General features: G+C 42.9%; 1 long non-coding RNA gene across 2 annotated transcripts in view; it reads left to right on the top strand.

Annotated features, from left to right (window-relative positions):
• The window catches only part of LOC140651056 (uncharacterized), a 33304-nt gene that overhangs the window by 1064 nt on the left and 5770 nt on the right, over positions 1-26470 (top strand). Inside the window, exons 2-3 of one of the 2 annotated variants that reach the window (XR_012042243.1) lie at positions 16703-16812; positions 23687-23876. This is a non-coding gene — a long non-coding RNA (uncharacterized lncRNA). The remainder of the gene's footprint in view (positions 1-16702; positions 16813-23686; positions 23877-26470) is intronic. The other variant, XR_012042242.1, reaches the window with a different exon arrangement.

Genomic DNA, 26470 nt, shown 5'->3' on the forward strand with positions numbered 1-26470 from the left:
TGGAGTTTATATCTGGTTTTATGGACCATTTTTACCTTGCTCTTGGCTGCACATTCTCTATAGGAAGCCTCATGCTCTCTTTTGAATGCAAAGGAATTCCTTGAGTTTGGTTATTATCATGCAGCTTGCTCAAGGTAAGTGTGTCAGTATGTTTTACTGACCTCCAGGGACCAGAGCTCCTCCACTATGAACACAGGGTTCAATTATAATTCCTTCCTGGCAGGACTTCCTGCAGCATTGCCATTAGCTTGTGTAGAAAGAAGGACAGCATGCTTCCTTTACGGGCTTGGGCAACTGGAAACATTTCTGGTTTTATGTTGTTTCTGGTTTTATGTTCTTACTGCTGTTTTCCATCTCTGCTCAGCATACTCATCCTCGCTGAGTTTATTTTTTTTCAGAGCAACTTCGTAGCCTGAGCCTGAGAAGTGTCCCCTTTCTTGACTGGCTAGTACCAGGGTTTTTCAGGGGGTTGCAAGACTCTCAACAGTTGCTGTTTCTAGGAATGGCATGTTCTAGGCCCTTTATACAAGGGTGAGTTTTTGCCCTGAAACAGGATGAATTTCAATTTCTTTAAAACTCTTATTATGCAGAAGTCTAGCAGCTCCCTAATTCCTGTTCTGCCAGTCTTTCCAACAATAATTTGGCTTCAGCATGGAGGCATGGGAGGGGCAGGAAGGCCCCAGGAGTACCCCAAACTCAGACCAATAGTGTCCCTTGTGGCTTAATGAGGAACTACAGTTTTTCCACTGCATTGACAAGCAGCTTCGAGTGAAAGGTGAGCAAAATGATGCCAATGCAGGGCAGGTTCTCTAATATTTCAGAGGTTCTTTTAATTTACCTACCATCAAATCTCAGCTATGTGGGAGGATAAGAAAGACGGGATTACTGGATAACGCCAGGAAAAGCCAAACCTGGATAATACCTATGAATTAAAACAGAAGAACCTGCAAGACAGGCATAGCAGAGAAATGAGATTAATATTTATGTTGCCTGTGGAGCATGCCAATCTCACGTGCAAGGACCACAGCACTCTTGGATGTGCACAGGCTGCTTTCCAACACCAGTCTGCTCATGCAGGGTATATCTGCACCTACAGCACTCCTAGTCCCTGCTCTGAGTCATTTTCACATGGCTTTTTGGAGAACCAGGCTTCATCTTTTCAGAACTTTGACTGGAGTTATGAGTTCTGGTTGGTTGGCTTCTGGCATATTTTTTACCAAAAAAGAGGGATGGAGGCATAGTGGTGAAAGACAACTTTCTTACAACTTCTCTGTGAAATAACAAATCCTAAAATGTTACGATCTGAATTGAACATCTGCTTCTGCTTGGCTGTGCATCTCTAGAAGTAGAAGTACCACTTGCAATTTGTTCCAACTTAGAGAATGAGTAATAAAGAGATCTTATCTCCACTGAGACCAAATGAAGAGCTGGCGTTTCATACATGTAAATTATTGCACACAAGTCATTAATTTGTGCTGACTAAGTGTGCACACGCCTAATCATATTAATTTAATTAAATAATGAAGTTAAGTAGCAACTACTCTGGAATTTATAAGACATTCGTTTCCTCTCATGCTTCTGGTTTCCATGTGTAGTAAGTGTTGCAATACCTGCAGTGCCTTTCAAATTAAGATAAAGAAGAAAAAGTTGCAAGTGACATACAGAGCAAAGAACTTTCTGGATTAATATAACAAGCAGTGCTGCCATATCTAACTTTACAGTTATCCTATAAGAAAACAAGTCCAACATTTTTAGTATTCATCAGCCCTTCACATTGAAATATCCACAACAAAGCTGGAAAGGAGGAAAATCCTTCTAGTTATTATGGCTTTGGGCTAGGCAAAAAATCACAAACATTCAGCACATTGAGAACTGCCGTCACAAAACAGAGAAATCTTCTCTTTCTTGATACGCTTCTTTCTTGGTGACTAATGTTGGATAGTTCAGAAAGAGTGTGTAGCATCCATAATGCATTTGGATTCCTCCTTTTTGCACATATTGCATCGTATTCAGGTAATGATTACAGATCAATTTGTTACCCACAGGCTATCAAAATTCTGAGTATTTTCCTTTTTGTGTATATGCATGACTAAACACAGGATTACTAGGAAGATCTGATTTTTCTACTTTCCAAAATGACATCTTCCAGCAACTAGTTTATTCTTGAGTAAGAAGAAGTGCTCATACTGTGATCATCGTAGAATCATAGAATACCAGGTTGGAAGGGTCCTCAAGGATCATCTGGTCCAACCTTTCTTGGCAAAAGCATGGTCTAGACAAGATGGCCCAGCACCCTCTCCAGCTGAATCTTAAGTGTCCAGTCTTGGGGAATCCACCACTTCCCTGCGGAGATTATTCCAATGGCTGATTGTTCTCATTGTGAAAAAATTTCCTCTTGTATCCAATCAGAATCTCCCCAGAAGTAACTTGTACCCATTACCCCTCGTCTTTCCCATGTGACTCCTTGTAAAAAGGGAGTCTCTGTCATCTTCGTAGCCACCCTTTAAATACTGGAACATGGTGATAAGGTCTCCACTAAGCCTTCTTTTCTCAAGGCTGAACAAACCCTATTGTCTCAGCCTTTCCTCATGTGGCAGGCTTCCCCAGTCCTTTGATCATCTTTGTGGCCCTTCTCTGGACCCTCCCCAGCCTGTCCACATCTTTTTTTGTATAGTGGGGACAAAAACTGAACACAATATTCCAGGTGTGGCCTGACAAGCACTGAGTAGAGTGGGATAATGACTTCTTTATCTCTGCTGGTGATGCAACTCAGCATCCTGCTGGCTTTCTCTGCTGCAGCAGCACACTGTTCACTTATGTTGAGCTTGCTGTCCACCAGGACCCCCAGATCCCTTTCCACAGAGCTGCTCCCCAGCTGCATAGATCCCAGCCTGTGCTGCACTCCTGGATTACGTTTTCTCAGGTGCAAGACCTTGTTGAACTTCACAAGGTTCTTGGTAGCCCACTCTTCCAGCCTAGCCAGGTCTCCCTGCAGGCTGGCTCTCCCTTCTGAAGTGTCCACTTCCCCACTCAGTTTGGTGTCATCAGCAAAATTTATCAGGGTAAACATAATCCGTCCCATCATGTTTTGGTTATTTAAGTCCAACTCATTTGTCCCTTATTTTCACACTGCAGGAAAAGAGAAACAGATAATATTCCTCTTGAATTTTACTTTTGTGATGATCTCTTTCCCTCCAAGAACCAGTGTGATTCACGTTCAGTCATCTTTAGTTTTCTTGTATTGCACGGGCTATTCAAAGTCAGATTTTGAAGGGTTTCGTCACCTATAGATGCCATGTAGAATTTGCAAAAGCAGCTTCATAAAGCCAGCTGGAATTAGAGTATAGGGTGTTTGCAAGCATCCTGCTTGTCATACGCTTGCATCTTTAGGTGCCTCTCTTTCTGGAAATCTCTGGCTCAGGTGACCAATATGGGCAGCAGCATAGATTTGCTTTGGGCACGGGCAGTCTGGAATCATTGGAATTGTGTCCTTCAATCCCACCTACTCTTCAGAAGATGATGAATTCTGATAATGATGTGACTGCAACAGCACAGGGTTCTTCATGGGTGTCCTGGTTTCGGCTGGGATAGAGTTCATTTTCTTCCTAGTAGCTGGTATAGTACTGTGTTTTGGATTTTAGTATGAGAATAATATTGATAACACACTGATGTTTTGGCTGTTGCTAAGTGGTGTTTACACTAGTCAAGGACTTTTTCAGCTTCCCATGCTCTGCCAGGTGCACAAGAAAATGGGAGGGGGCACAGCCAGGATAGTTGATCCAAACTGGCCAAAGGGCTATTCCATACCATATGATGTCATGCCCAGTATATAAACGGGGGGGGGAGTTGGCCCGGGGATAGCAGTCGCTGCTCAGGGACTGGCTGGGCATCAGTTGGTGGGTGGTGACCAGTTGTATCACTTTTTTTTTTCCTCCCTTGGGTTTTGTTCCTCTCTCTCTCTTGTTGTTTTCCATCTCATTACAATTCACTATTATTATTACTATTATTTTGATCCAATTATTAAACGGTTCTTATCTCAACCCACGAGTTTTCTTACTTTTGCTCTTCTGATTCTCTCCCCCATCCCACCGGGGGGGAGCGAGCCAGCGCTTTTTGGTGCCTAACGTGGGGCACGAAGGGTTTGAGATAATAACAGATTATCCAGAGCGTATTAAGGAATTTAGATCTGTTAGTAGCTGTGGGATGCGATATTGATTCATCTGTTCTCGGTATTGGTTTACCTGATCTGCACCATATTCATTTTTTTGCTGTACATGTTAAAGATGGGTGTTGTTTTTTGCAGTTTGCTGTGCTCTGCTTTAATTGGTGATGTTTTGCCTGTGAGATTTGTTATTAAAACAGTGACCTTGGGTTTATTTTGGTATCTAAGTGCCGTACTGAAACCGTTATTGTATGTCGGGTATCACCTTAGGGAGACAATTCGCAATTATACCTCTTCCTCTGAGAGGTTTTTTATGGAGGAAATGCAGAATTGTACCTTCACTACTTTCTTCTACAATGTTTCCTCCTTCATTACAATAACTTTTCAGTATCTTGAACATCCTTGAGTAGTTAAGATATATCTATTGGTATTGCTTGGGAATACTGTTTCGATCTTGTCCAAGATTAGTAAGCAATTTAAGAATATCATCCGGAGATCTGCCCCAAGGCTGGATAGTTATGAGTGGCAGGGTGTGTGGGATAGCATGGGCAAATGCCTAAATTATTGGGCACCTCCAATGTTTTGAAACTTCACCCCTGAACAAGTGCAGAATGCTGAAAAAAATAGTAGAATATTTGGAAAAAGTATGTCATCACCCTGGCAATTCTAGGGAGACACAAATCACTGCAATGTGCTGGGGTCTGCCCCCTGCCTACCGAGCCCTGTTCAACACTATTCAGAACACTCAAGGATCTGGTGACAAAATGACAGGCACTGCGACTCCTCCAGCCCCTCCTGTGACAGGCACTGCGACTCCTCCAGCCCCTCCTGTGACAGGCACTGCGGCTCCTCCAGCCCCTCCTGTTACAAGCACTGCGGCTATTCCGGACAACCCTGTTACAAGCACTGCGGCTATTCCGGACAACTCTGTTACAAGCACTGCGGTCACCCCAGCCCCCCCTGTGACAGATGATGCATTTCAACCAGGGAACCAACCCATGTCAGTATCAGTTGCCCCTCTACATAAGAAGAAATCCTGGAAGCAAAAGTCAGCTCGTTTAGAAAGGGAAGATGAAAGAGCAGAGCCATCACAGGGAGAGGAAGAAGAAGAGGAAGAACTCATAAATGAGACAGAAACCACCTGATCCCTATCCCTCAGTGAGCTGCAAGATATGTGAAAAGATTTCAGCTGTCGTCCAGGTGAGCATATTGTCACCTGGCTGCTCCGATGCTGAGATAGTGGGGCCAGTAGCCTGGAATTAGAGGGTAAGGAAGCCAAACAGCTGGGATCCATTTCTAGGGAAGGGGGCATTGACAAAGCGATTGCAAAAGGGGCACCAGCCCTCAGCCTCTGGAGGCGACTCCTGTCAGCTATAAATGAAAGATATCCCTTCAAGGAAGAGGTTGTATATTGCCCCGGGAAATGGACCATCATGGAGAGAGGTATCCAGTACCTCAGGGAATTAGCCGTGTTGGAGGTGATTTATGGTGACCTGGACAATAAGCAGTTATCCAGAGATCTAGATGAGGTTCAGTGCACATGACCTATGTGGTGGAAGTTGGTTCGGAGCGCACCATCGTCGTGTGCCAACTCATTGGCAATACTGACGTGGAAAGATGGAGATGGTCCAACAGTGAATGAAGCTGCTAGTAACCTCCAGGAATACGAAGAAAGTATCTCTTCCTCCCTTGTCTCAGCTGTGGAGAAACTATCCCCGGAGTTCCAACGGTTCAAAGAAGATATGTCCTACTCCCCACCTGTACGGACCAGTGTCTCAGCTATTAGAAGTCAGCGTTCTTCTGCTCAAGAGAGAGGATATAGAGGGTACACACCACGGGGCACCCTATGGTTTTACTTGCGTGACCACGGAGAGGACACGAGGAAGTGGGATGGAAAACCTACCTCGACCCTAGAGGCGCGGGTACATGAGTTGCAAGGAAAAACAATCACCAAAGGGGGTTCTTCCAGGAAAATTGCTGCTCTGGTTTCCAGTGGACAGTTCCCCAGACAGAGTAGAAGGGCTGATCTTACTCCTGATTTTAATGAAGGAGCTCCTGACTCATCTATACAAGAAATGGGTAATGAGTATTATGACCAGGACTAGGGGGGGCCTGCCTCCAGCCAGGAGGAGGAAAGGGACAACCGGGTTTACTGGACTGTGTGGATTCGATGGCCTGGCACATCAGACCCACAGGAGTATAAAGCTCTTGTAGACACCGGTGCACAGTGTACCCTAATGCCATCAAGCTATAAAGGGGCAGAACCCATCTGTATTTCTGGAGTGACAGGGGGGTCCCAACAGTTAACTGTATTGGAGGCCAAAGTAAGCCTAACTGGGAATGAGTGGGAAAAGCACCCCCTTGTGACTGGCCCAGAGGCTCTGTGCATCCTTGGCATAGACTACCTCAAGAGAGGGTATTTCAAGGACCCAAAAGGGTGCCGGTGGGCTTTTGGTATAGCTGCCTTGGAGACAGAGGAAATTAAACAGCTGTCCACCTTGCCTGGTCTCTCAGAGGACCCTTCTGTTGTGGGGTTGCTGGGGGTTGAAGAACAACAGGTGCCGATTGCTACCACAACAGTGCACCGGCAGCAATATCGTACCAACTGAGATTCCCTGATTCCCATCCATAAGCTGATTCATTGATTGGAGAGCCAAGGATTGATCAGTAAGACTCGTTCACCTTTTAACAGCCCTATATGGCCAGTGCAAAAGTCTAATGGAGAGTGGACACTAACAGTAGACTATCATGGCCTGAATGAAGTCGTGCCGCTGCTGAGTGCTGCCGTGCCGGACATGCTGGAACTTCAATACGAACTGGAGTCAAAAGCAGCCAAATGGTATGCAGCAATTGATATCCCTAATGCATTTTCCTCAATCCCTTTGGCAGCAGAGTGCAGGCCACAGTTTGCTTTCACTTGGAGGGGCGTTCAGTATACTTGGAATCGATTGCCCCAGGGGTGGAAACACAGCCCTACCATTTGCCATGGACTGATCCAGATGGCACTGAACAGGGTGAAGCTCCAGAACATCTGCAATATGTTGATGACATTATCATGTGGGACAATACAGCAGAAGAAGATTTTGAGAAAGGGAAGAAAATAGTCCAGATCCTCCTGAAAGCTGATTTTGCCATAAAACAAAGTAAGGTCAAGGGACCTGCACAGGAAATCCAGTTTTTAGGAATAAAATGGCAAGATGGACGTCATCAGATCCCAATGGATGTGATTAACAAAATAACAGCCATGTCTCCACCAACTAGCAAAAGAGAAACACAAGCTTTCTTAGGCGTTGTGGGTTTTTGGAGAATGCATAGTCCAAATTACAGTCTGATCGTAAGCCCTCTCTGCCAAGTGACCTGGAAGAAGAACGATTTCAAATGGGGCCCTGAGCAACGACAAGCCTTTGAACAAACTAAACAGGAGATAGTTCATGCAGTAGCCCTTGGGCCAGTCCAGGCAGGGCAAGATGTAAAAAATGTGCTCTACACCGCAGCTAGGGAGAATGGCCCTACCTGGAGCCTCTGGCAGAAAGCATCAGGGGAGACTCGAGGTGAACCCTTAGGGTTTTGGAGTCAGGGATACAGAGGATCCGAGGCCCGCTATACTCCAACTGAAAAAGAGATATTGGCAGCATATGAAGGGATTCAAGCTGCTTATGGAAGTGGTTGGTACTGAAGCAGAGCTCCTCCTGACACCCTGATTTCCAGGGCTGTTGGGCTGGATGTTCAAAGGCAGGATTCCCTCTACACATCATGCAACTGATGCTACGTGGAGTAAGTGGGTTGCACTGATCACACAACGGGCTCAGATAGGAAACCCCAATCACCCAGGAATCTTGGAAGTAATTATGGACTGGCCAGAAGGCAAAGATTTCAGAATATCGCCAGAGGAGGAGGTGATGCGTGCTGAGGAGGCCCCACTGTACAATAAACTACCAGAAAATGAGAAGCAATATGCCCGGTTCACTGATGGGTCCTGTTGTCTTGTGGGAAACCATCGGAGATGGAAAGCTGCTATGTGGAGTCCTATACGACAAGTTCTAGAAACTGCTGAAGGAGATGGTGAATCAATCCAATTTGCAGAAGTAAAAGCCTTTCAGCTGGCTTTAGACGTTGCTGAACAAGAAGAGTGGCCAGTGCTCTATCTCTATACTGATTCATGGCTGGTGGCAAATGCCCTGTGAGGGTGGTTACAGCAATGGAAGCAGAACAATTGGCAGCACAGAGGCAAACTGCCAGCACATTGGCATCTGGGCTGCCGCACTGTGGCAAGATATTGCTGCCCAGGTAGAGAACCTGGTTGTAAAAGTACATCACGTAGATGCTCACGTACCCAAGAGTCAGGCCACGAGGAACATCAAAACAACCAGCAGGTGGATCAGGCTGCTAAGACTGAAGTGGCTCAGGTGGATCTGGACTGGCAACATAAGGGTGAATTATTCATAGCTCAGTGGGCCCATGACATCTCAGGCCATCAAGGAAGAGGTGCAACATATAGATGGGCTCGTGATCAAGGGGTGGAGTTGACCATGGACACTATTGCACAGGATATCCATGAATGTGAAACATGCGCTGCAATTAACAAGCCAAGCAGTTAAAGCCTCTGTGGTATGGAGGGCGATGGCTGAAATATAAATATGGGGAGGCCTGGCAGATTGATTATATCACACTCCCACAAACCCGCCAAGGCAAGCACTATGTGCTTACAATAGTGGAAGCAACCACCGGATGGTGGGAAACATATCCTGTGCCCCATGCCACCGCCCGGAACACTGTCCTGGGCCTTGAAAAGCAAGTCCTATGGCAACATGGCACCCCAGAAAGAATTGAGTCAGACAACGGGACTCATTTTCAAAACAACCTCATAGACACCTGGGCCAATGAGCATGGCATTGAGTGGGTGTATCACATCCCCTATCATGCACCAGCCTCTGGGAAAATCAAACAATACAATGGGCTGTTAAAGACTACACTGAGAGCAATGGGTGGTGGGACATTCAAACATTGGGATATACGTTTAGCAAAGGCCACCTGGTTAGTTAACACTAGAGGATCTGTCAATTGAGCTGGCCCTGCCCAGTCAAAACTTTTACACACTGTGGAAGGGGATAAGGTCCCTGTAGTACACATAAAAAAACATGCTGGGGAAACAGTCTGGGTTACTCCTGCCTCAGGCAAAGGCAAGCCCATTCATGGGATTGCTTTTGCTCAAGGACCCGGGTGCACTTGGTGGGTAATGCAAAAGGATGGGGAAGTCCAATGTGTACGTCAAGGGGATTTTATTTTGGGTGAGAATAGCCAATGAACTGAGTAGTATGATGTTAATTGCTATATAATACTGTATGTCATCACTTTTATGGTTACTATACACCATATCAATGGTATTTCAGTAAGGATCACCCAGATTAATGAAGAATGAACTTCGATGAAAACCAAGCAAAGTGCAGCAGTGATGGAACCAGAACTGGCTTCAGCATGCAACAATCCAACACCACACACAATCTCTTCTGTCCTGAAATACTCTTGTAACAGATGGAGCCCAAAGTCATGGACTAATTGAACTTAATGAACATTTTACAGGGATGGCCCATAGACCAAGGGAATGATAGCTGTGTGTATATATATCAAGAGACAGGAAAAGTGGTGGTGATTAATTGGAATGTATTAGAAAGGGTAGAACCTGGGCATGACGTAGATGGTATAGAATAAGGGGTGGATACTGTCCTGTTTTCGGCTGGGATAGGGTTAATTTTCTTCCTAGTAGCTGGTATAATGCTGTGTTTTGGATTTTACTATGAGAATAATATTGATAACACACTGATGTTTTGGCTGTTGCTAAGTGGTGTTTACACTGGTCAAGGACTTTTCAGCTTCCCATACTCTGCCAGGTGCACAAGAAAATGGGAGGGAGCACAGCCAAGACAGTTGATCCAAACTGACCAAAGGGCTATTCCATACCATGTGATGTCATGCCCAGTATATAAACTGGGGGGAGTTGGCCGGGGGTTAGCGGTCGCTGCTCGGGGACTGGCTGGACGTTGGTCAGTGGGTGGTGAGTGGTTATATAACTTTTTTTTTCCCCTCCCTTGGGTTTTGTTCCTCTCTCTCTTGCTGTTTTCCTTCTCACTACAATTCACTATTATTATTACTATTATTTTGATCCAATTATTAAACGGTTCTTATCTCAACCCACGAGTTTTCTTACTTTTGCTCTTCTGATTCTCCCCCATCCCACCAGGGGGTAGTGAGCGAGCAGCTGCGTGGTGTTTAGTTGTCGGCTGGGGCTAAACTGCGGCAGTGGGCTGCAAAATCTGTCTGGCACCTTGATTCAGCCTGAACTCAGCTGGATAAATGGGAGCTCTGTCACTTTGATGAAAGCACTTTTCCCTGCTTTGTGCTGTAATGTGCAATGATCGCAGAATTTCTGACTTCTGTGCTCTTAGTTCCAGTCCAACACACAACCTCCTGGAAGTAATGGGACCTTCTGCACAGTGATGAAAAGTTGGGCACTGGTACAAGGGCCCAGAGAGGTAATGAGATCTCCATTGTTGGAAATTCAGACCTCAAATGGAGAAGGCCCTGAATATGCAGATTTACACTGGCCCAGCTTTGAGCAGGGAGGAGGTTCAAAGATTTCTGGAGGTTCTGTTCAACTGAAATTGTTCTGTGTTTCTATGAGGCTGCTCCCCTATCCATGTTCTTCCCAGTTCCTGTGCTTCTGTGCTGCATAAGGCAGAACATGGTCTGACCCAAAAACCTGCACTGGCATAACAGGATGATTTTTCCAGACAGTTATGCCTGATGACTACCCTACTGAGATGTCACTATTCATCCTGAACTGAAAGCTGTTGTACTAGTTGTCACCTGACACTACGGGGACAAACAGATTCTTTTCGGGGTCCTCAGGAGAATGATGATGGCACTAAGTTGTAGTTACAATTAAAGCTTTTTTTTTTTAACATAATTTTATGATCAGCATAGTATAGAATTTTATGATCACAGTAGCACAGGATTTTTGTAATTGGAATCAGTGTAGCACAATTTTATAAGTAACATAGCACTGAATTTTATAGCACACTTTAACTTTTGGTTCCTAATCACCTGGACCCTCTGCAGATCAGGTTAAATCTTAATACTTGGCTTGCACTATCAATGTAACAATTGTAATCTAGACTCAATCCTCAGAGGAAGCTTGCCATCCAGCAGCAGTTCCAGTCCAAGTCCCACTTAGGTCTTGTAACTGCTTGATTTTATAAACAGTTCTCTGTGTGCTGTTATGCTTCATTTTTCTGTGATGGGGTCATCACAACATGTTGGGGGGGGCACCTGGGACCTTTAAGGCTGGTAAGGAGGGAAGAAGGTGGCCTGGCACCTAGGAACCTTGAGACTGATATGGAGGTGGAGAAGAAGTCTGCCTGGTATACCGGACCTTCAAGACCTGATGACGCCGGGAAAGGGGCCTGATATGTGACCACAGAGAATGGCTCTTTGCCTCATAAAATGGCATTAGTTATGCTAGCCGTATTATCAGGGGTCAGGAGCAGGGGTTACCAGTCACACTGCTTTACAGTCTGTGTGTTGCTTTGCAGTTAACTGTCTCAGTGCTTCTCACTACCTAGTTTTCCTAGGTCTTCTTGAGATATCCTCAAACTCTTCCCTATCTGTCGGTATCCTACATAAATTTAAGTCATCAGCATATTTTGCCAGCTTAGTGTTCAGTCTGTCTTCCAAGTAATTATAAGTTAGTGAACCTCAGCAATCCTAGCATGGATCCCACAGGCAAGCTGCTGTTAGCCTCTTTCAGAGGTGAAAGTTGGCCATTTATGCCTTCTCTTCATTTTCGATCTCCTAACCAGTTTTTAATGTATCACGGGACTTTAACTGCTATTCTTTTGTTACTTCATTTCCTTGATAGTATCCTGTGAGAAACAGTATCAGAAGCCTTTTAAAAGCCTAACTAAATCCTATCCTCAGTTTATTGTTTAACTATCGCTTTAACTCTTTTTGAGAATTTTAACAGTAGCTAGGCAGGGCTTCACCTTCCAAACCAGCTTTTTACATTAATCTGTGCATGTTCATATTGAGTGATGCACATCGTGATTTAAAGGTGCTTAGTTGTTCCTAATCACACTGTTTCCAAAAGAAACTTAACAGAATTCTTTGCAGTCTGATGAATTACAAAATCCAGCATATCAGCTTTACTGGAGCACCTTTGTGGCTAGAATACAAACGAGACCATGTTTTGCTAATTAGTTTACTGGGTTTCCTGTGTAGTATTCAATCCACATAAAAATACTATTGGTTACATCCTTCCAGGAATAACACTGAAGGTCACTGTAGTTTGCTCTCTACTATAGCTGGCAGTGTGCCCTTTCAATGACAGATAGGGAAATGAGAGCTAAGTAGTAGTGGCTCAAAGTTACCAGCTACTGGGCTTCATTTCCAGGAAAACACAGCTATGATTTGGTTTGATATTTTATTTTTTTCCTACACATAATTTGTAAAAATATCGGTCTAGGTTAAGACAAGAAAAAATTTTGTCATTTCTCCACATTGTTCTTCCATGAGCTTCACCTGGAAAAAAATTGGGAGACAAAGAAAACCAGATCAGTCAACAGCTCCCCCTCCAAATCAAGACATCTGGGCTCTGCAAAGATTGAGCACTGGAACTGGCAACCCATGACCTCAGCCACATCCCTAAACCACTAGAGATGTGTTTGCTGCCAAGTGCTGGTAACATTACCTCCCCTGGTGTAGTATTGCACAGGCAGGGAGATGATCCAGAATAAGCAGTAACACTGTAATTTGTTGTCATTGTCATGGCATATGAATCATTTGCAGTGACACATTTTACTGATAGAAATATATTATTCTGTTTCTCTCTAATTTGTATTCATTATTATTCTAGGCAAATCTCTGTTCCACCGGAAAATCTATGTCATACTATGAATTTGGTTATTTTTTTTATTATCTGTTCAGTTTTGTAAATGAATTGTAGTCCTTAACTTCTAGTGTTGTAGAACCCACTATATGTGGGTAGGAGCTATTCCCTCACCATTCAAAAGAAGAGGTGGAGCCATGTTATTCTGGTGCAGTGACACAATTGAGTAGCTATGGGGCGAATAAAAGGGCTGAGAGGTGGAATTAAAAAATCAAAATGTGCTCTGAAGGCTAAAGAACAGGATGGAAACTTGGATTATTGGGTGGTCAAGACACTTTGCAATAGCACCATAGGAGTAGGGAAAGCATAACTTAAAACCCGAGTATGTAGGACCAAACATGCTGCAGCTATGAGTTCACTAGGTTAATCAGTCTTGCTCTTTCAACAAAAGTCCACTGCACAAGGCCAGATGGGCCAGCTGATGGAGCAGAGGCCTTCCAATGACTATAGCCAGAAGCAGGGCCTGACCCATGCAGATCAGCAGCTCTCTCACATGTAGCCTGTACTGAGCTGCTCTAGAGGAAGCCTTGCAAAGGGGAAGAAATCCAATGTCTTGCATGCAAATAAAGTAATTCACATTGTATTGGTATGTAAAAGGAAATTGTGCTATAAGAAAGAGAGGCTAGCAAACCAGTGTCAGTCCCTTCAGCTTACAGAAAAGCAAGTCTTATTGCATACAAATTTGGGATGGAATCAACTCAGTGGGATTTTCTTGTAGTCTAAAACAGCACCAAGTTACTAACTACAGCATTTACCTTAAAAGACCAGTTTTGGAATGCAAGAAGAACCTGTGACTCTGGCATACACTCACAGGAAGTTCTGGTTCTTCAGGGAGACCCTTGAGTAAAACCTTTTGTTTCCAGTTAGTGATGCCTACTTCAGTCAGATGGCACAGGAGGGATATGAAACAACTGGAGAAAGCCAAACAACATGGGTGCATCTATCCCCTAGGCAACAGAGCACCATGTCACCATCTTCGGAAGGAGAGAGCCTAGCTGTCTTAAATCACTGGTGTGCAAGTTTTGCCATCAAATGGTTATAAAAGGGGCAAGCCATGGGCTTCCAGCCAAGCTGCTTCCAGCTGAAGCAGAGTCACTGGCAGATCTCTTCCTCCTTAGCACTACATTAGGGTAATGAGGGATCTGAGTTTTGCCTCTTCTCTGTCATTGTCTGAAGACAATAGGATTGAATACCTCCTGCTGAGAAAGGTGCTTGAATTGAAGTCCTGTTGTCAGTATATATATAAAGAATATAGGCCAGAAGAAAGGAGCATAGCCAGGCTTGCTGGCTCCTGGTGTGATGGGAGGAGTGGGTGCTGCAGCTGTTGCACTTGGAAGAGACCATCCTTTGCCACTGCAGTGACACAGTCATGATCTCCATAGGGATGTAATTCAAAGAAAGCAAGGTAGATAAGTAACACCTGGATGCAATGTCAACTCATGGTCACTCTACAAAGTCCCTACCTCCTTGTATGCTGGGCTATCAGACCCGAAGACAGTATACCATATTTGGGGTACTCTGATAACTCTATGGGATGTATTCCAATATCCAAAGATGGCTATTTAAGTAGCATCTGAAGTCATGTTCATATAAAACTTTTGCCTAACTTTAAAAGCATTTGGTTTAAAGATGCTGAGCAAATGTAAAGTATGGTTGCCTGAGATCAAGTATGTATGACTTATTCTGTAAAACTGAAGTACTTGGGAAACTGAAACAGCCTTCTGCAATATCAGATCCAATCCTGTCACTCACATTTGTGCACATGGCTCTCAATAATTTCTTGGTCATTCCCTGTTTGACCTCACCCAAGCTGGGTGCCCCTGTGTTCAAGCCTCTGTCTCAGTGTAGGGTCTAAGTGAGTTTCCAGTCCTGTTTTTGAGAATACTTTGCATCTCTGTTCTCCTCTGACTATGTACCAAGCCCCTAAGATAAATGACACAGCTTTCCAGACTTCATTCTACAACAAATTCAGCATCTCAGAAAAAGCAGCAACTACACTGTACAGTAAAGTCAACCAGCTCCTGTTCTCTCTCTCCTTTTAGGCTTATAAGCCCAGAGGAAAATTTTTAAGTGGTCTAGGAGCCTTAAGAACTTCCAGAATTTTCTAGAATGAGCTAGACTGGGAGCACATTCCAAAGCTTATACATGTATTTCTGAATATTTACGTCATTTGTCTTTTTTTGCTTGTTATTTTGTAACCAAATTTGTGTGTGTCCACATTAATGCTAGCTATTAGTAGAAGGGTTCCCAATGTAAAGGCACATTCCTGATTTTTATTTCACATATTTGCTCTTAGGACACTGGACACTCAAATTTCTTTATTGAGTTAGGTGTCTGCGGGTCCCTTAAAGATACACAGAGAACAGGGTTTAATCTACAGTGACCTGTGTTGATTTGTAAACATATGGATGATTGACTCAGTCTTGTCCTCACTGAGCAGATGAAGAAAATTCTGGGGAGCGAAGGGGTGGGGTGAAAGAGACAGTGAGGTAGAACATAATTATGTTCTGATCTTGCTTCTGATATAAACTGCATCTGGACTGCTGTTACATAAAACAGATTTCATTATTGCATGGCAAAAGAAGCTTAACTTCAAAAGTGAGATTCAAAATATCGAGGAATATGTCACCCAGCATAAAAATTAACATCTGAAAGGGGTGTTTTCTAAATACAGAGTAGAAAAGGAAAGTGAACGATATGACAGTTTTCAGCTGAACTACAGATCTGGATTCTGGAGAAGTGATAAGAGTAGAGCATGGTTAGCATTAGAGAGGGAAAAATACTTGCTAAAAAGAAGTCTCTCCTCTTAAAGGTGATAAAGCAGAACTGGAGCTTTCAGTAGAATAATATAAAAGAAGATATATAGGGCTTGGAGTTAAGAACAGTATCTCATTGTGTGAAGCTGCATGTGCTGAGACAAAGAACATGGGTCACAACAGGTTTTGTGTTTACCATACTGTAACCAGATGTAACCAAAATGATTAGTTCGTTCTTTTGTAACTAAGCAACATAGAGATAGGAGCAGGTTAGACAATGCTTTAATATTGTGTTTGTACACCTATGGCTATGGATATGCTACTATGCCCAAAGACAATTGGACAAGGATTAGTACGGACATGCTGCTATGCTCCCAGTACAGCCCCAGCCCATGTTGACAAAGAGTCGAGGGTGGTTAGAATAATTGGTTTGTGTTAAGGGTGCCAAATCATTGTTAGGGACCATGCACCATGAAGAAGGGAAGCAAGTTACATAAGCAAGGTGGGATTGCGCATGCCCATAAGAAGGGGTCAACTAAAGGACACACCTGTACGACCACCAAGGACCACCAGAGACCCCCACGGAAGCCCCTTGGAGCTCAAGGATGCATGTGTAATGACCACGCGAATATGATAATTAGTTCTGGGAAATAGAATGAATATGTATGATCATTCCGGGAAATTTGATGCATATGTATGTAACTGGGCAATATAAGTTTTGGTTGATGCAACCTGCGGTATGCACGCTAGGTGGAACAATCCCTTGTGTATCCAGCGCCGTAATAAAGAATGCCTGCTTCTTAATACTACATTGGTGTTAAGGAGTTTGATTCCTGATTTCAGGGACAATACGAGTACAAAGAAAAAAAATGCAACAAGTATCCATTGTGCTGCATCATCATCAAAGGCTTCCTTCAGCAGAACAGTGACCAGCACAGCAGCAGAAATCACATGTAAGTTGGGTACTGTTCTGCACAGGAGTGGGGCAGTGGACACAGTGCAGGGTTTTTTCCAGATCTCAGTAAGGAAGACCCAACAAAAAATGGTGTGATAAAATAGCCATTTTAATAAGATAGCATAAAAAAAGCAATATAGATAAGTGAGACACCTAATTACTTTTTTCAATATGATAATGAAGAAGAAATAGTACTTTACTATTACTTATGGTCAACCTCTGTACTCTCCAAGAAAAGTATTAGAATAATTCCTCTTCATAACTTATTCATGACTGATTTTCACTGGTCAGAGATTGGAAGGGAGCATTTCTTCAAAATGAGCTTCTCAGCACAGAATTAGAACAAAACATCTTATGTCCCTTCAGATGGTGGGAGCCCTGCTTTCATGCAACATTGGACAGAATCCAAATGGGTTTTCCCACTTTTTCCATGCTGTGCAGATCCTGTCCATGGAGAAGTTCCTTCCTCCTCCCATAGCATGGTGCCTTTTATCTTGTGTAAAAAACCAAAACCATAGATTCAATAGAGAGGGAAATTCTTGATAATGCACGGGGAAAGATGCAAAAGCCCAGTGAATCCACAATTCACAGCATTAGGAAATTCATTTCACCCTAGCAGGTCTCAGATCATCGGCAACTGCTGACGTCCCCAGACAGGATGACAGAAGGCTGTGCAACAACACAGAGTAACTTAGGGACCAAGTGAATTTTGAAACTTGTCTTTAGTTGATTCACTGAAGGTTGGTCAGTTGCTCAGTACTGTTTGTTGATTATTACTAATGTGATATGCAACATTGGCAGAAATAGGCATATTTCACAGACTCTATAATAGGTTAGTGTGTGTTTTTACCAAAACTCTCAGTCCTTCATATGCTGGCCATACTACCTCTACCTGAATGTTGGCTATATCTACCCTTAGGGCATCACAAATCATGGTCTATCAGAGGAGAACTTATCATGTCTCGAGGAGGGTTAGAATAGATTCACAGATTTGGAAGAAACTGGCTATTCTGTTCATTAAATATCTGGACAGAAAATTCCCGTTTAGCAAGATGGTGTTTTCTAATTTGACTCGGGATCATATCTGCCAAAAAGGTCCATTGGGCTGTGAAGAAAACAGAAGATTCTTCTCATTAAAGGAGCTTTCATCTCATCTGCAAGACTAGTGTTCCATGGCTGTCTTGTGCATCCTGCTGACATTGGTACTGTTGCATTGCTTTAGGTCCATTGGTCAGGAAGCATAATTTTAAAATAATTAAAGTGGAATTCCACAGCTTTCTGACAACAGAAAAAGGAATTAGAAAAATTTCCCCCCTTGTTCTGATCTTATTTCCAATTTTTGTGGGCTAAATAGGTTTGTTAATGAGGAAACACCTCTTTAAAGGGTTCCACATTACATTGCTAGAATGTGTGGAAGTGGCAACAAACAGCTCCCACTTTTACTGAAAAGATGAAAAAAAAAATCCCCCACTCCTTTTAACCCTTGTTGAGGCTGATGCTCAGAATACCTAATTACTTTTTCAATATGATAATGAAGAAGAAATAGTACTTTACTATTACTTATGGTCAACCTCTGTACTCTCCAAGAAAAGTATTAGAATAATTCCTCTTCATAACTTATTCATGACTGATTTTCACTGGTCAGAGATTGGAAGGGAGCATTTCTTCAAAATGAGCTTCTCAGCAGAGAATTAGAACAAAAACATATAAAGTGCTGCATGATAAGAAACATTTAACCTGCCTTGATCAATTGCAAGGAATTGAGGTGGAGCTCAAATCCAGAGACTCCAGGAAATGAACACATCCACCCATAAACATCTACATTCCTCTCAAATGCTGGAGCAGATACTGTAGCACAGTGAGTTCAGCCTCAGCAATTGTGCAAGTGATCATGTATATAGATGTTTCTGAAATACACAAGTGGCAACTACTGAGACAAGAGATATGAGAAATTTCATAATCTTGTTTTCAGAGCGGGTCTGTACAGGGTGAGGCCTTGCTCGATGTGTGAAACAAGAAAGGGAGCTAATATTGAGCATAGGCTCCCAACATGCAATCCATCCAGCTGGTGCACTAATTCAGCCTGAATTCTATCGAAACAGAAAGTATAATTCTGTAATTAAAGGCTGAATTATAACAGCTGCAAGTAAGGTGTTGAATTAAATTTCTGCATGCAACTTTAATTCTAACATTTCCCAAATCTACAAGGCAGAGTATTCTGTTATGTTATTGGTTGTGTTTTAACATTACCCTCCTTCAAGCAGAAGAATGAACTAATGACTTTCAGAGGTCTTGTCCCACCTCATTTTCCTGAGGTTTCAGTTACCACAGAAAGAGGAACTACATTTTCTCCAGTTTGATTTTTTAGATTGGCCATACATCTACCTTTATACCTTTGTTGGAAGATGGGCCTGCAGATTGTGCTGTTGATTTCCTGCTCATTGTGGATCTAAGGAAGAAGAATACTGTTCCAGCTAATCCAGATCAGGTGTTACTTCATACCTGCAAGAGTCAGTAACAGCAATTTACAATGATTTGTCTGGCCCAGTGCACTTCTGCGGAGTAAGCAGCTCTTCTCGCCCTTCTCCAGTTCCTGAGTTCCCTGATTTATAGCTTTCCTTCATGTTCCCAATATCCAGAAGGAACACAAACCATCTTTCTAGCTCCTGATTGTACTGTGTTGACAAAAAGGCCCTTGCCTCTCAACACTGACATTTTCCTACAGTTAGATTTAGTAGGCCATTTTTCTACTTTAGCTTGTAAGGAAGAGGAGAATGGTCTGTAACCAAAGTGTACCAGGTGTTCCACAATAATCAATCAGGCTCCTACAACAAAAACATACACACAGCCATTGCAGAGGCCTGAAATTCTGCTTGTAAAGAAGGAAATGGTTCAGTGACTTGTACGTTGGCATACGCTGCAAGGCAACCAACGCACCTCTGATTCTTTACTAAATAACTCCTATGTCTTGAATCAGGGTCCTCCTATCAGACATGTCATTGCCTTGGACTCAACACAAGGTTAATTGCTTCCATTTATCTAGTGTCTTCTGGCTTTTGGATGTCCAGACTTGGCCATGTTAGATAATGGGAGATTTTGCAATGACCTTGCTAGTAATCCAGACACAGATTTGCATTTTAGCATGCTTGGAAACCATAAAAAGAGCTTTAAACAGAATCAGATTGTTTAAATGCAGTCTAAGGGCAAACTTCTCAGTTAAGATAATGTAACTCAACCAAATAATGTAACTCACCAAAGGCCAGAGGTCTTGTTTCTGCACACACTTATTACAGTGCCTTTGCACTGTCCCCTTGAAGCCCTCAGAGTTCACCAAGTTTTTAAAGAATGTTCATAGTCTGACCATGGAGAGACTAGTGGCCACTGATTATCCACTGAGAACTTCATAACAATCTGTAGTGCTCACTGCACATGCTTCCATCTTGGGCAAAGGAATCTTTTGGAGAAAAAATATTGGCGATGCTCTGTATCTTCCTTTAAAATATCCATTGCAAATTCAAATGGAGGATGTCTAGGTATGTCAGCTGGTGTCTGTGGTCACTTTTAATAGGGAATGGTGAAATGCAGTGGCTTTTTAAATATAAAAGATATTTTTGAGGATGTTGTATACTTTTTCCCTGAACAGAGGCAAATGATACTTTGAAAGAATTCAGATCAGACTTTCTTCTTCAACAAGTCAACATGAAGGATTGATTCATAGAATCATAGAATAGTTTGGGTGGGAAGGGACCTTTAAAGGTCATCTAGTCCAACCACTCCTGCAATGAGCAGGGACGTCTTCAACTAGATGAGGTTGCTCAGAGCCCTGTCCAACCTGACCACTTCTGAAATGGACCAAAGCAAAAAACGAGTATTTGCAGAAATTTTCCTGATGCTTGTATTTCCTCTTGTCTAGCCCCATATAGAAAAGACTTCTGTCTACCCTCTTTGATACCCAACCCAGGGCCCATTCCAGGTGTCAGGTAGGTGACTCAAGTTGAAATCCTCTACCAGTCCTCACAAGCATACCAGACTAATGACTCCCTCTTGTAGGAATATAATCCCCTTTGAACTGATGCTGAAGAAAGCCTGGGTGAGAATTCATAAGATTTCAGTAGGTTGCAGACAATGCATCAATGATTTAGCAAGGTCAATAGGGTGAAATCATTGCTGTTTCTGCAGCGTACTGCAGTGGCAAGTTAGAAAAAGCTCAGGTACCAGTAGCAAAAAAGACCCCACCTGGACCACAAAATCCACTCTAGAACCAGATGGATAGTTAGCAACTTTAGTTTAAATGCCCTCAGAGACCATGGCGTAACCTGGATTACACTCACATCTGACACTCCTGCGTATTTGGAACCCCTATGTCACCCTTACCCCAAACACTGAATAGGAAATATCCAAGCCTTAAAGCAAGTTTCTAGAGCTATGGCAAGCCCTGAACAGTAGATCTAAAAGTTCGGGCTACCTGTAAAATGTCTATGAATATCATTTTTATACAAGGTAGTCACCAACTCCTAATTCTTTGGTTTCTTTAAATCTCAGTTGTGAGATTTAAAGAGGCACTCAGTTATTGAGTGCCTAATTTGCTTTGCCCATTTCCATCACATGGGTACATACCTTTCTGTGGATTTGCACAGAATAAAACTGTCATAAGCCAGTCAGATTAGTATCACTCTACAGTCCTTGATGCTATTAGAAATACAGATTTTGCTATGCCATTAGTGATCCTACTTTCATTTAAAGGAAAACATTTTACCCAGAGTGCTCCATGTTTGTCCTGAGACATTATTCATATTAATATATGTATTTTGGTGACAGGAAGAGCACTATCAGTAGGTTCTGGTAGTGAAGATGTATTTCAGGGTGAGACTGACTAACAAATCTGCCACATCTCAGACAAATGTGGAAATGCATCCTTCAGAGGCATGAAATTACCTCTGAAATAACTTTTGGACTTAATCTGAACCAAGGCTAGGAATTGCTGAACATTTAGCATTAAGAACTTGATCTGGCCATGCAGGGAAATGTCACAGTCATCTACAGTAGGCAAGATTTCTGACAGGGTCCTGCACGTTTCATTTTGACAAGGTCCTGCAGGTTTCATTCCATCTCTCAGAGGCACAGAACAGAGCTGAAGATTACTGGATTTTGGAAAAAGAGAAATGGAGTCTATTCCCCTACCCCAAACGAGCATTTGTGACAGGGAGCTGCTGTACCGTGTCAGAGCATGGGTCACACAGCCACCTAAGCACAGTCCTGAAGCAACTGTGAGGAGGCAGAAAAAGGACCCTGGTTCCACACCTTGACTGTAGACATCTCCTCAGCCTTCATTTTTCCACAGCTGTTCCTTCTGGTCTGTAATCACAGTGGGGTCAGCAGAGTTGGAAATTTGGTGAGGAATTCAGTGGGAATCTTTCAGCCTTAGGTCAGCTTTTCCTTCTGTGCCTCCTGGCAGCTGTGTCCCAGGGAAGGTAGACACCATTTGTGTCACTGTTCTTCTGAAGGAGAAGGGGCATCTCCATGTCTGACAGTCTACCTAGTACACTAGGCGAACTTGTCCACTTCTCCAAAAGCGAAAATGTCTGGTAGTAGCACATATGTAGTAGCACATTTCTCAGGGACATGTGTCCATTGCATCCATTATTGGACAATGTCAAGACAAAATGTGTTGACATTTATAAATCTGGTAGGCTTGAATTCCACCCTTAGTAATAAGGACAGAGCTGTATCTCCACTCTGCTTGTAGAATTCCCAGATATAGGAGCAATGCAGGTAAGTTTCTGATGGTTCAAGCATAAAGGTACTTCCTTAAAGCACAGCTAACATAATATCCAGGTCATTGCCATTATTCATAAACATAAGGGATGACTCACTTTCCTCAAAGGAAATCGAAAGTGTTCAGTGTGCTGGCACACATGAACTTGCTTTAGCACCAAGTTTTGTCTTCATAATTTTTGCATGGGAGGGTATCCTTAACAGGAACTCAGACATCTAAGCAATAGACAGCTTCCTAGATGAAATGCATCTGCACGGAGGGCAGAGTTTTTATAGGTTTGCAGTCTACTTCCTCTCTCTGAGTACTGTCTGCAGAACGTCTTAGCACTTACACTTTGGATAGACATCAAAGATAAATGCCACACCTTAGTCCCACTCTGGTCCAGAGCTCATATGTGAACCTTTTTAAATGCACTGTGTGATTTAATCCTCCCTCAGGGTCTATGAGATCCCTATGGTCCAGCATATAGGTTATTCTCTGCATCTAAATTAGTATCAGAGTCTAACATCTAGATTATTTTAGAGACACAAATGACTGTTCCACCTTAGAGGTGCACAGGCTGGTAGGAGAATTCAGACTAGCTGAAATAGTTAACTTTTTTTTTTTAGCCCCCCCCCCCCCAGCTACCTGCAGACTGGATTGTAACAGCGCCTAAATTAGGCATTTGAAATTTACAAAGCTGCTGAAGAACCCAGTCCTGGGTGGACTGTGTGTGCTGGAAAGACCATGGTAGAAGGAACAAACAGTACTGAGGAAAAAGCACTTAGAGCCTTTGACACTTGCTGCAGAACTACTCAATATTATTCAGATGGAGCACTTTCACATCCTGTAGAGTATTCACAGGTCAGACAAAGAGATGAATCCATCTCACTTCTGTTGAGAACTTCCCTTGCATAGTGTTATTCATGAAGAGGAAATTTCATTTTTAAACTAAAAGAGTGATCTCAGAGTGAAATTGCATCAAATGAACTCCTGAGCACTTTTCTCCTTAGCTGTTTACGTCTTCATATTGGAGACACTCTCTACACTCTACTGCTACACTCTCTAATCCAAAATCCAATCTTCCCTATTCTTACTCTTTCTTTTGTTCTGTCAGTCAACAAACAGGCTTCACAAGCTGGTTGCATACACTTGAACTTCAGCACCACAAGGGTAGCTCCCGTTTGTGTACACAGATGAAGGTGTGAAATGGACTCAGAATGAACAAGTACACATACCTAAGGCTTTCCCGCATTGGGTTTTCGAAAAGGGTTCCAATAATCTGGGAGACAAGCAACACAGGAAATGTAAGTAGATTTCTTTTCCATCTCCTTTCATCCCCTGCTAGAGATTGATAAGTTTCAAACTTATTAAAAAAACAAATTAAATATCTTGACCAATGTTGGATTCTTGCAATTTGGATTTTTAAGGGAACTCGCCATTGCAATACACCAGGCATTTGGCTACAAACCGTAAAGACAGTAGCTGATATGGATCATACAAAGGTTTCATTGCAACTTTTGATATCAATTATGCTTTCCAGGCTATGCAGAGGAAGGGAATTCTGTGAGTAATATTTGTTCCTTTCTTTAAATCATCAAATTGTTTTATCATTATGAATTTCTCAGCTAGGATGCTAGTTTAGCAAAGAAGTGATCAAAATCCAAATGTCTGGAGCAAAGGTTCTTTTACCTTGCTATGGATGGCCTTTGGCTCCAATGGCTGCTTACTAAACAGTGAATTCTCATTGCTTCTAGCTGAAAAGCTCAGCTCTCATGAGTCACCTTGTCACACGTTTGGGAGTTAACCATTTATTTTTTACTGGGCTTTGTGCTTTTCCTTGAAATCCACTGTAGTGAGTCAGGCAGGAAAGCTTGGGAGTGTCTCAGGATTCAAAAGAGTTTGGCAGAGCCATTTTGACTCTCCTTTTTCCTTAATCTGGAGAAGTTCCTGCATGGCAAATCAAAGATTTTGGTCGTCTCCTTAAGTATTTGGTTTAGGAAATGGGAGATACCTTTCCAGAGCAGGTATTTCCTGTGGCTACAGACATTAGCCTCAGCTGATGGCCTTCCTATTCTACATGCCACCTTCATCAAAGCTACACCAATTACTTTTGTTCAAAACTAGGCAGGTAGCATATTACTATTCTGTGTTGATCATGTGCAAATGTAGCCATTGCACTGATTTTCACTAATCAGGGATAACCCTTCAGGCAGGGGGTCCTGATGCTGTTTAGCTGCCCCACAGACATGGGCCTGGCCTTTCTCTCATTCACACAAACCTCCCACAAAACTCTAGACAAAAGCAATAGAATGAGGAAATAAATTCCCAAGCCATTTTTACTATGATTGCTAAGTCCCCTCTGGGATGTTGATCATGAATGACAGGTGCTAATCAAAAAAATCTAGGCTACTCCAGCCAAAGGGACCATGGGCCAATTTCTCTGCATTGATTTTTGGTGCACACTGCATTATTCCTCTTTAACCATGTGGTTTTTCTCCTGTACCATCAGAGCCAGTCATTAGCATTTGCCATCATCCTCATGCACTGCAAGGATCTGCACCTGAAGCACTAGATAGCAACAGCTCCACCAAGGATCCATACCAGCAATGTGGAATAGGAAACTAATATCCTGGAGAAAGTCCATCTGCCACCCTAAATGGGGACTGTAGGAATTCTGAATTCCTTCTTTGGGGCATCAAGTGTGGAAGCACAGGAAAGAGCAGCACAGTTTCTCCGCCACAGGAAATCTCTTTTCATTGATTAAGCAGTCACATTTTTTGTTTGCATGGGGTTGAGTTAGTAGAGTTTGAGTGTTCTCATTCCTCAATCTTTGCTAGTCCTGTGAGTCATATTGTACTAAACATTCAAGGAAATGGAAGTATATCCAGGTAAACGGAGAGGGCAAATATTCTGCTGCTGCCAATGCCTCCGTATGCAGGTGGAGAGTAATGAGGAATTTCATGAGTATATTGTCCAATGACCTTAGATTATACAATTTCTCTTCTTTCTCCCCTGCTTTCCACTGCCCCCACTTCAGTATTTTCCAGTGAAGGCTATCATTAGTCAAAGTTTCCTCTCCCCTCCCCCAACAGATTTCTCCTACACAATGCAATGGGAATGGGAATTTCTGTTTTTAACTCCATTGTGACAAAGAGTTATGTTGTGTGCCAATATTACAAAAATATATAAGCCAGTGAGAAGAATACTGCTGATTGAACCAGGAATATCTGGAGCTTAGAGACTGAGCCACTGCTGAATCACTAAGGCCATTTCTGAGTCTTGATACCGTCCCCATCTGCTTGAGCTGTGCTGGGAGTTAGAGATGGGGAAGACAGAGTCTGTCTGTCATAAGCCACTTACACAGAGCAACATGGCTGCTCAGGATGAGAAACAGTATTTACTGTGCTTGAGCTGCGTGTCAAGGCCCAGCTTGAGAGAACCCTCCTGTTGTTCAAGAAAGTTTGTTGTTAGGTTTCTCTCCTGCTCTCACCCAGGGGTGTTCTGGATTGGCCACTTTATTCCTCAAACATTTGCATTATTGCTCTGTTTAAAGATGATTAATTTTCACAGAGGGAAGTATTGGAACAGTACAGCACTGATAACTTGGTCTGAGGCCTGCACAGCTCCTTCAGACTCCTTCAGCACTACACCTGGCATAACCCAATGCAGCAGCAGAGAAAGCATCTTTTCCCAGTCGGCTCCCAGGGAATAAATAACCTGCCTGACAATCTTCTCAAGCATCTTACTTAGGAAATGTAACTCAATGGTTAATAAGGTTTAATGGATGTGCTGTATTGTCTTGACAAAAAAGCTGTGCCCAGTGCCTCATATCTCAAACATATCCCAGGGAGAAGGTTTCAGAGTATAAAGTGAAAGCAGATTTTGATTTTAAAAAGGA

Source organism: Ciconia boyciana, chromosome 4, assembly GCF_034638445.1.
Source record: "Ciconia boyciana chromosome 4, ASM3463844v1, whole genome shotgun sequence".
Lineage (NCBI taxonomy): Eukaryota > Metazoa > Chordata > Aves > Ciconiiformes > Ciconiidae > Ciconia > Ciconia boyciana.